Here is a 9,322-nt window from a genome sequence, read left to right on the forward strand (position 1 = left end):
TTGTAAAAAATGTTTTGTTGAATACCAAACTCTGAGGGAATGGCATATTCAGCTAGTGGGTTCGCCAGCACGAGCTCGAGCGCCAAGCAGTCACTCACACCGCGCCGCTGCGCTGTCGCGCGCCAAAACACGCTATTTGTAAATATCAATAACAACGGCTTCCTATTGGTTAATCCGACATTCCTTATGGTTAGTAGGTAGAGGAAGACTTAAAGAATAAGTTGATTCTTTATTTTTTTCAAAATATTCAATAGATCGAAAATTATTAACATTCAAAGTTGCAAAAAATCGTCAAATTTTGAACTTTAAGAATTCATAACTTTTCATATATGCATTTTACAAAAAAATGACAAGGGACCATTTCTTCTTAAAATGCCTCAAATTATCTAAAAAAATTTGTCGCATTGAAAAAAAATCATTTTTTCATAATTGTTTAAACGATTGCGTTTTAAACAAAACCTAGGCACTTATCGCAAAATTAACCGGTACCATTGGATTCAGCGGGTCAAAATACATAAGACTACATAGTTTTTATCCTTTACCTCTTTAATGCTTACGGGATCCTACCCAGCTCCTGGACTATTAGTTTCTTCTGTGAATTGTAAAACATTAAAATAATAAATTACATTTTCTATATCCTCCCAAGAGTTGAACGTGATGAACAAAGATCCTTAAACTATGGCTCATTTAACGCAGAATTAAATTATAGAATCACAAGAATGATAGTAAAAAAAATATGTTTCTCGTGTATTCTAATCCTACGTTTTTTAAATTATATATAGCATTTGTTTGTGAAAATCGTGTTAATTAGAAAATTCATCATTTAAGTTCTGTTAGTGTAAAAATGTATTTTTAGAACCTGAATTTGGGCCGTAGGGCAGATGGGTGTTTCTGATCCTTTCATATAGCCTATCCTCATATAAATTCAATTTGTGCGCCTGATTCCTACCATCTGGACCAGTACGAATTATAAAAGGTTGGTTAAAAGTTAGCACTATTTGACCCGGACGAAATGTGTGGAGAGTTGTCGGGTTTGCTACTGGTGGTTCATACGCCGGACCTGTAAAAAAAATAATAAATCGATTTATATTACAGGGCGATAAGAAAAACAGGCGCGCCATAAGCGCAGATTTTTTATTAACATGCAAAATTAATGTTCAGCAAAATATTCGTATTTTATAGTACCTTATATCTGAAATAAAAGAGAAAGAAAATAAAAGTTTTCTATTCGCCACATGTAAAGGTAACTGAGAACTTAATGTAATCCCCGCCATAAATGGAAAAAGGGAAATTGTAAGTATGAATCAGATAAACTCAAAAATATCTGCTCGGGAGTTTTTTGCTCGCTACTTTCAAATATGATGTCTAAATAATAACATTTGCAACCTGAAAAACCTCGGTACAGTAATTTGCAGTCATATCGGATCGGCTTTCCTATTTCGGTCCACCAATAGTTATGAATATTTAACACTATGAAATTATTTAGTTTTAAATTTCTTTGCTAATATCCAAATTATTGAATGATTTTTCATTTTATTTATATATTTTATCGTATATATTTTTTGTTTTTCGATTTTAATTTTTCAAGATTTCTATACGTTTTATGTTAAATATTTTGTCTATTCATGTTAATTTTCATAATCTAGAATTGTGTAATCTTATTTTAAATTTATGGAATTTGTGATTCAGGCTAATTTACTTTGACGTTATTTCCAGTATTTTTTTTCATTTCGCTCGTATAGGAATCCAATCAGGAATCCGGCCGGATCCCGGCTAAATAGCCCCCGTTTTAATCGGGCGCTTGTCGCAGAAACTGGCCGGGAACTGGCTAAAAACATCACGGTAAACTTATCGGATCCCGGCTTCAACACCGGCCGGGATCCCGTCGGCTAATCCGGCCTCAATACGCTAAAAAATGTTGCTGCAGACGAAACATTCTTAACTTGCTTTAAATAATGAAATATATTAGAAATTTTTTCGGTTTTAAAACCGCATAGTGATTTTAGGTTAAGAGGAATGAAAAGGAAAAACGTATACACAACAGTACACTGTAATTTAAAATAACAAGTATCTACAGCTTAAGTGCGGTTTTCAAACTGAATACTGAAATGAGTTTGCTTTTAATTAAGGATCAGTATTTAATTTGCAAAAATTTAAAAAGACGACGCACAGAGGTTTGTTTTAAGACTCTAGCACACAACTGGATGGCTTACGGCGGCCTAAAAAATACATAATTTTGGCGAAAAGGAAGAGTTTATTAACACCAAAAGTAGAGGCTCATAGACCGAGAATTTTTTTCATTTCGAAAATTTCGATTTTCACCTGGCAGCAAAAATAATAATTCAAAGAATATTTTTAGTTATATAAATGGCTTTACGTTTGCGAATCTGTACTCAGAATTTAAAAATTGCAAACGTAAAGCCATTTATATGGCTAAAGATAATGTTTAAATAATTATTTTTGCTACCATGTTAAAATTCGAAATTTTCGTCATTAGAAAAATTCTCCGTATCTGAGATTTTACTTTTTGGTGTTAAAAAATATTTTCATGGCGCCTGTATTGAAACTTCGAGTTTCGATTCCTGTAGAGCGGCTTGAAACACAGTGATTGCATCCCTAGGGTTAAAATTTTTTTTCAGCTCTTGGTTAGACACTTTGGTAGGTAGGGTTTACAGGTACCTCAACTTGAATTTTAAATAGATTTGGCATGAAGTAGTATGTTGCATTACAAGGGACGAAACACAGCGACTGCAACGAGTGTGAAGTATGCTGCCCGAGCGAAGCGAGGGCTGCTGTCACACTAGTGACTTTATCAACTTTATCTACTTGAAAATGACCCGAAAAGAATGTATTTATGTGTTTTACTGTGATATGTTGAGACGTTTATGAGTCGGTTCAAAATCAATTATACTTTTTAAGAGTTCTAATAAAATACATTTCCACAAAGTTACAATGCTTTTCCGGCATACAAAAATTATTAATTCTTTTTAGAAAATACTTTTTTTATACGCTACTTTTCCACACAGTTACAATTGAGATTTTCATAATTATTTTCGGAACGCAATGATATGCAAATACCTTTAATTAATTTTCACTATTGAATTTCAATTATGAGATTTTTTTTCATTCATAAATTGAAGGTCATAGAAGTTTCATTACAAAATAAGTCACAAGTGACAATGTCAATGATTTACAAACAAAAAATATAGAGCAATGCCTCAATCGTGAACACAACCTTCAACTAGTACTAACAATATTTTACCTTAACATTAACGGTTCAATGTTCGTTAGAATAAAAATCAAAAAATTCTTTTTCAATATCATCATCATACGTCCGGTTGATAAGGTTCAAAAAAGGAAAACAAATTATTTTGCGATACGTCCTTAATGTAGATATAAGAATAAGTTTAAATAGTACACCTAAAAGACATACACTTTAACAACATTTTTTTAAAATATCACAAATATTATAACCTAAAACGAAAAGTGTGATTTAAACTTCTGTGGAGTTACAATCATAAATTGTAAGTGAAATTTTTTTCTGTATTTGTTTCTAATTGAAGTTTCCGATGCTCGTCAATAATAGGAAAATTGTTATAATCACCGATATTTTAAAGATGTATATTATATAAAGCTATTCGATCATGATACAATAAACAAAAAAAATTTTATAAACAAATTATTTGTAAAAAATTGTTTCCTATAATTTTCAATAATTTAAAGTTTTTAAAAGTCATATTACAAGAAATTTGAAAAAAAAAACAATCTTTTAATGACAAATATTGATCTTAAGATTATTCTTGCCAGAAAATTTTTTTTTCGATGTCAGTTTTTAAAAATCAGTAACCTGATAAAAATGTTAGAAAATTCATAATTCCTTTATTTTTTATTATCGAGCAAATTTAATAAACAAATCTATTATTCGAGCACTTATCGACGGAAAAATTCGTTTTTTTTCAATAGCAGTCCTTTTAATTAGGAACTTCATGATAATTTTAGCAACATGCATCAATATTCGATCAATTAAATTTTTTTAAAACAGATTTCATAAACAAATGCATGATTCTAGCTTCAGTTGACAAAATTTTGTTTTCGATATCATTCCTTTTTTTGAGAAATTCATGTTAATTTCAGCAACAATCATAATGGTTTCATAAAGTTTATGATTTTTTTGTTAAATTTAATTTAGAAATGCATTATTTGGGAATTTGTCGACTGAAACACTAGTTATTTTTCAATATCAGTCCTTTTATTAGGAACTTTACGATCATTTCAGTAACATTTATAATTAGTTGGGGAATTTTATGTTTTTGTTAAACAAATTTAATTAAAAAATGCATTACTCGGACATTTGAAGACGTAAAAAAACCTTCTTTTTAAGGTCAGTCCTTTTAATTTCAGAAAAAAAGTTCTTTTTTCATTCAGTATTTACAGTTGGCCAACAAAATAGGGTTTGCATTCAAGGAATGATCGAATAATACATTTATTATTTGTTATAAATAAAGTCTAGAATATATGATAATTCGGGACATTCACGAGTCTGAAAAAAGTTCTCTCACTGCCAACATATGACTTCTGTATATATGGCTACTGCAAGTACGTCAAAAAATGCCCAAATAACACCATTTGTTTATTAAATTTGTTTATAAAATCATTAAATTTATCAACAAATTATGAATTTTTGTGTGATTATCATAAGGTCTCTAATTTTTTAAAATTGACATAAAACATGATTTTTTTACGACAAACGCCTAAATTATGCATTTAATTATTAACTTTGTTTGTAATATTAACAGTAATAGTCTTCCGAGATATTTTTACCATTAAAATATAATTTCTATTTAAATTTCTTGCAAGATAAGCGATAAGGTATTTTTGCGGAAGAAAAGAAAGTATAACATCAAAATTAACTTCTTTAGATACTTAAGTTCACCCTTATTTAAGGAAAATTTCTTAGAGAGTTTTCTGAATGATTTAAAATTTTCTATAGAAAATAAGACTACCCCGATATTTATTTAATTCAGATATTCCACAATAAAGTAAAAATTTTATTTCTCATGATTACTTAAATATTTGTTTCTTATTTGGATTGAATTTAATTCTCAGTGACTCTCAATAATGTACCATTTCAATGAATCTATGTTATTATTACAATTCATAATATGCGTTGGTATTGAAACATATATATTTTCATTTTCTTGTTTTCATAATTGACAAAGTTCGCATCCTATAAGAAAAACAATCATTTTGTTATTTAACAATTTGTTCAAACTTTTAACATTTGGCCACAAATTTAATTTGTTTATTTCTTTAAGCTAGAGTGTAAATAATTTTGGCTAAAAATACGCATCTTGGAATAAAGTGATTTTGAACAAATCTATAAATATAACGTTGGCGACAATTTTTGTTAAATGAAATATTCTTGAAGCTTACGACCCAGTTGAAGAAAGATGGTTTTTTTGTTTTCAAACTATTTTTATAACAAGAGTTCATACCAAAGTTTGAGTTTGATTTTTGTCTGAAAAACTTCTTTTTTCTTCGTCTATTATGTTAACAACAACAGTTGTTGTGCATTTAATTTTTAATTTTTTTTTCACGATTGAAACAAAAAAATTAAAAATGTCTTTTTTCACTCTAAAATTGAGAACTGTTTATATTTTACATATTTTTACTTAAAATATTACTTTAATACATTCGAGATACGGCGCGTCAAAAATAAAATTAGCCTCAAAGTGTTTGTTCAAAAGAAGGTATTTATTCTAGAAAACAAACGCTTAAATACAATGAAAAATGAAACACCGTACTTTGCGTGATTAAACGATTTTATTCATCTTAAACTGCGTATAAAAATTATAAAAATCAAAATGATGTGGAACTTAGATGGAAAAATAATTTTTCATGTAATTTCTTAATCTGGGGCCATATGTTCGATTTTCTTGAATTTGGTACGTTTTGTTAAAGCGCAAACAGTCGCTTAAAATTTTGAAAAAATGATGTTAGAAAATTCGAAAATGTTTTAACTGTTGATATTTTTTTTCAAAATTGATGTTTAAAAAATGAGACATTTTTTGGTCCATAAAAGTGCGTGCCACATTGTAGCTTATCTCGATTAATTGTTTAAAAGATATGCGATTAGAGATGATGACGAAAAACCGCTTTTTCAGATTCAGGGGTTCTCGAAATGTGGAGATTGAGAGAAATCCGTGATATGCAGTTTTCACATGAAAACAATACCTTCTGATTAAAATGAGAATGTAAAAATCTGGACACTTTTGGCATGCATCTACGAGGTGTGTTCAAAAAATAAGGTGACTTTATGGTTTTCTCAAAAAATATTCATTGATTCCTCAATATTTATGTTGTCCCCTTTAAAGTAATCCCCCTTAGATATAATACACTTGTGCCAACGCTTTTTCCAATCATCGAAGCACTTCTGATAATCATTTTGTGCTATAGCCTTGAATTCTTTCAGCGATTCAGTTTTTATCTCCACAATCGTTGAAAATCGATGTCCTTTCATGGGTCTCTTCAGTTTTGGGAAAAGAAAAAAGTCACTGGGGGCCAAATCCGATGAATATTATTATTGACTTCATTCAACATCTCCTGAGCGATGGTCATGCGATGGATCTTTTGATCAAAATTAAGCTGTTTTGGAACAAATTTCGCTGACACCCGTCTCATGCCCAAAACGTCCGAAAAGATAGCACGGCATGAGCCAACCGATATGCCAGAATCTTCAGCAACTTCTCTGATGGTAATTCGGCGATTTTTCAACACCATTTCTTCCACTGTTTGAACGTTTTCATCTGTTGTTGACGTGCTGGGACGTCCAGGACGAGGTTCGTCTTCGACATCGTCTCGGCCTTTTTGGAACAGCTTGTACCATTTATACACATTTTTCTTACACAGAGTAGACTCACCTTATGCAACTGTCAACATTTCAAGAGTCTTAGAGCACTGGATTCCATTTTTCACACAAAATTTAATGCAAACTCTTTGCTCCATTTTTTTCGAAAGAAGAAAATCGCCAAGCACACCAAACCCTTCTAACCTTTTACGCCTCTGCCAGAAAAACAACACGAGCTATATAGTCTAAACAGTGAACATATGATCGTGACGAGTGTGCCAACACAACAAAACCAAAAATTTAAAACTTGAATGTACGTAGCCCGCGAAAATTGAAACTTCACCTTACTTTTTGAATACACCTCGTATGATACCGTTTTTGTGGATTTGATTATAGTTTTCACATTACCTTCTTTACTTGGAGGCAGCATATATTGCGGAAGCCACAGATGATCATAATAAGTTGCCATAAGCCTAAGCTCAGCATTATTCCCTTGCGTACTCGAACTCGCAGGTATTTCACGGTGCAATTCATCCATATTTATAAGCTTTATCGGTTTAAGAAGCGCTGATCATATACCAAAAATATAGTTAATAATTAAATCAAAAAACTAGTCTTTCTAGACTAAATTCTCTATTACCCGTGCAGAAATTGTGAAATGTTTTCGTTATTTCCGATTTGGGCCAGATCGGGCACACAATTTTCTGGTTGTTAAATTTGGCCCCCTCTAGACCTCGGCTTAAAATCCAAGCTTGCAAGTAGATGGCGCTCCATTCATTTCGGAGACTAAAGTGGATTGACTCTGAATCGTCCAAGTTTCAATTTAAAGTGCCAAGCATCAAAAATATTTCAATTATTATTTGTAAAAGTGACAAATAAGTGGGAAAAAATGCCAAAAGTGAGCACAAGACGAGTGCGTAGGTATAGTATACTTAAAAATATTCCTGAATTACGTGTTGAAGACTATAATAAGTAAATTTATTAAGAATGTTAAGGTGAAACCTAACCTCGAAATGAGGTTATTTATTTATAAGACAAGTAGCAAAATTAATATTTTATTTGTTGAATGTAAAAAAGAATTGGATCAACAATGACGTCATAAACATATTTATTTTCACATATTTTTAGGTGATTTGATACAATCTGAATGTAAATACAACCTTCTTATTTATATTCTCTTTTCTAAAAATAACTTAAAGAGCCAGTGCGATATTATAATCCACTTATTTCAAAATAACTTTCCACAATGAAGTTCAATATAGAAATTCAAAGCAACTTTAATTTAGAAATTAAAACCAAAAATATATTGCAAAATACTTAAATGGTTTATCATACAGAAATGCTGGCTGTTACATTGTGTCGTTTGACTTTTTCCGTTTGCTCGAAAAAAAGTGTCTGACATACTCCAATTTTTTCATATCGCTATCTGTTAGATAACCTGATATTTATATTCTCAAATTTCAGTTAAGAAGGTGATATATTCGATTTTAATATTATTTGATTTAAGAATGCTTTTTAATTAAGAATAAGAAAAATAAATTAATATGGCCCCGATCGGGGCCAGGCATGGTTATCTCTCGGCGCAGCGCTTGGGCCCCGATTCGGCATCGCGTTTCATTTCGAGTCAGGCCCCATTTAAATAGACTGATTCGGGCCAAATTCTGCCTGATCTGGCCCCGGTCAGATCCAAATTGGAATTTCTGCACAGGTATTTGTTATAAATTATATAGCAGTTTTTATATTACCAGTATTTACTGAATCTGGTTTAACTATCGTGACCTTGTTTCCAGAATAAATAGCTATTCCCATATTTTTCTTTTGCCCTCTTGATTTTCGTACTAGAGAGTCACCAATCATCACTTCAACTGGCCGTAGATAGAATGTATCTGTAAAAAAATATAGCGCTGATCCATATTAAAAGATACAACATTCCTTTTCTCAGAACTACTAAATTGTACTAAGTTGTGAGTCTACATATAGTTGACCAATAACTAAATTTTTTAATTTTTTCTGATTACCAAAAACTGTTTTGTAGCTTTCAAAAATTATGTAAAGTAAGAAGGAGTTAACAAAATCCATATAAGTTGTCTAATGTCACAGTATTTGTACCTCATTGTTCCAAGTGAATAAAAAATTTGATACAAATTGCAGCTGGTATTTCCATAAATACAGTATGTTAGGAAATACATCAGTCTAATTTTTTCGCATAAAAAAAAAATGTTTAAACTTCACTTGCAGCAACATCTTAACAATGTTGACAGGTTTAATTTCGATATTTTTTTAAGATTTTTGATATTGAATCATTTTTCAGGTCTCAAGGCTTATTCTAAAAGGAAAATACAAATTTTAAAGAATAAAATGGAAATTACTAAATTTGTATGTGCTTATTAGTCGTTGATGTTTACATACTATAGAAAGAAAAGAAAAATCGTTGAAATCTACCTTAAAATTTGAATTAATTTTTTCGTTTTTATT

This window comes from Belonocnema kinseyi, chromosome 1 (genome assembly GCF_010883055.1).
Source record: "Belonocnema kinseyi isolate 2016_QV_RU_SX_M_011 chromosome 1, B_treatae_v1, whole genome shotgun sequence".
Taxonomy (NCBI): Eukaryota; Metazoa; Arthropoda; class Insecta; order Hymenoptera; family Cynipidae; genus Belonocnema; species Belonocnema kinseyi.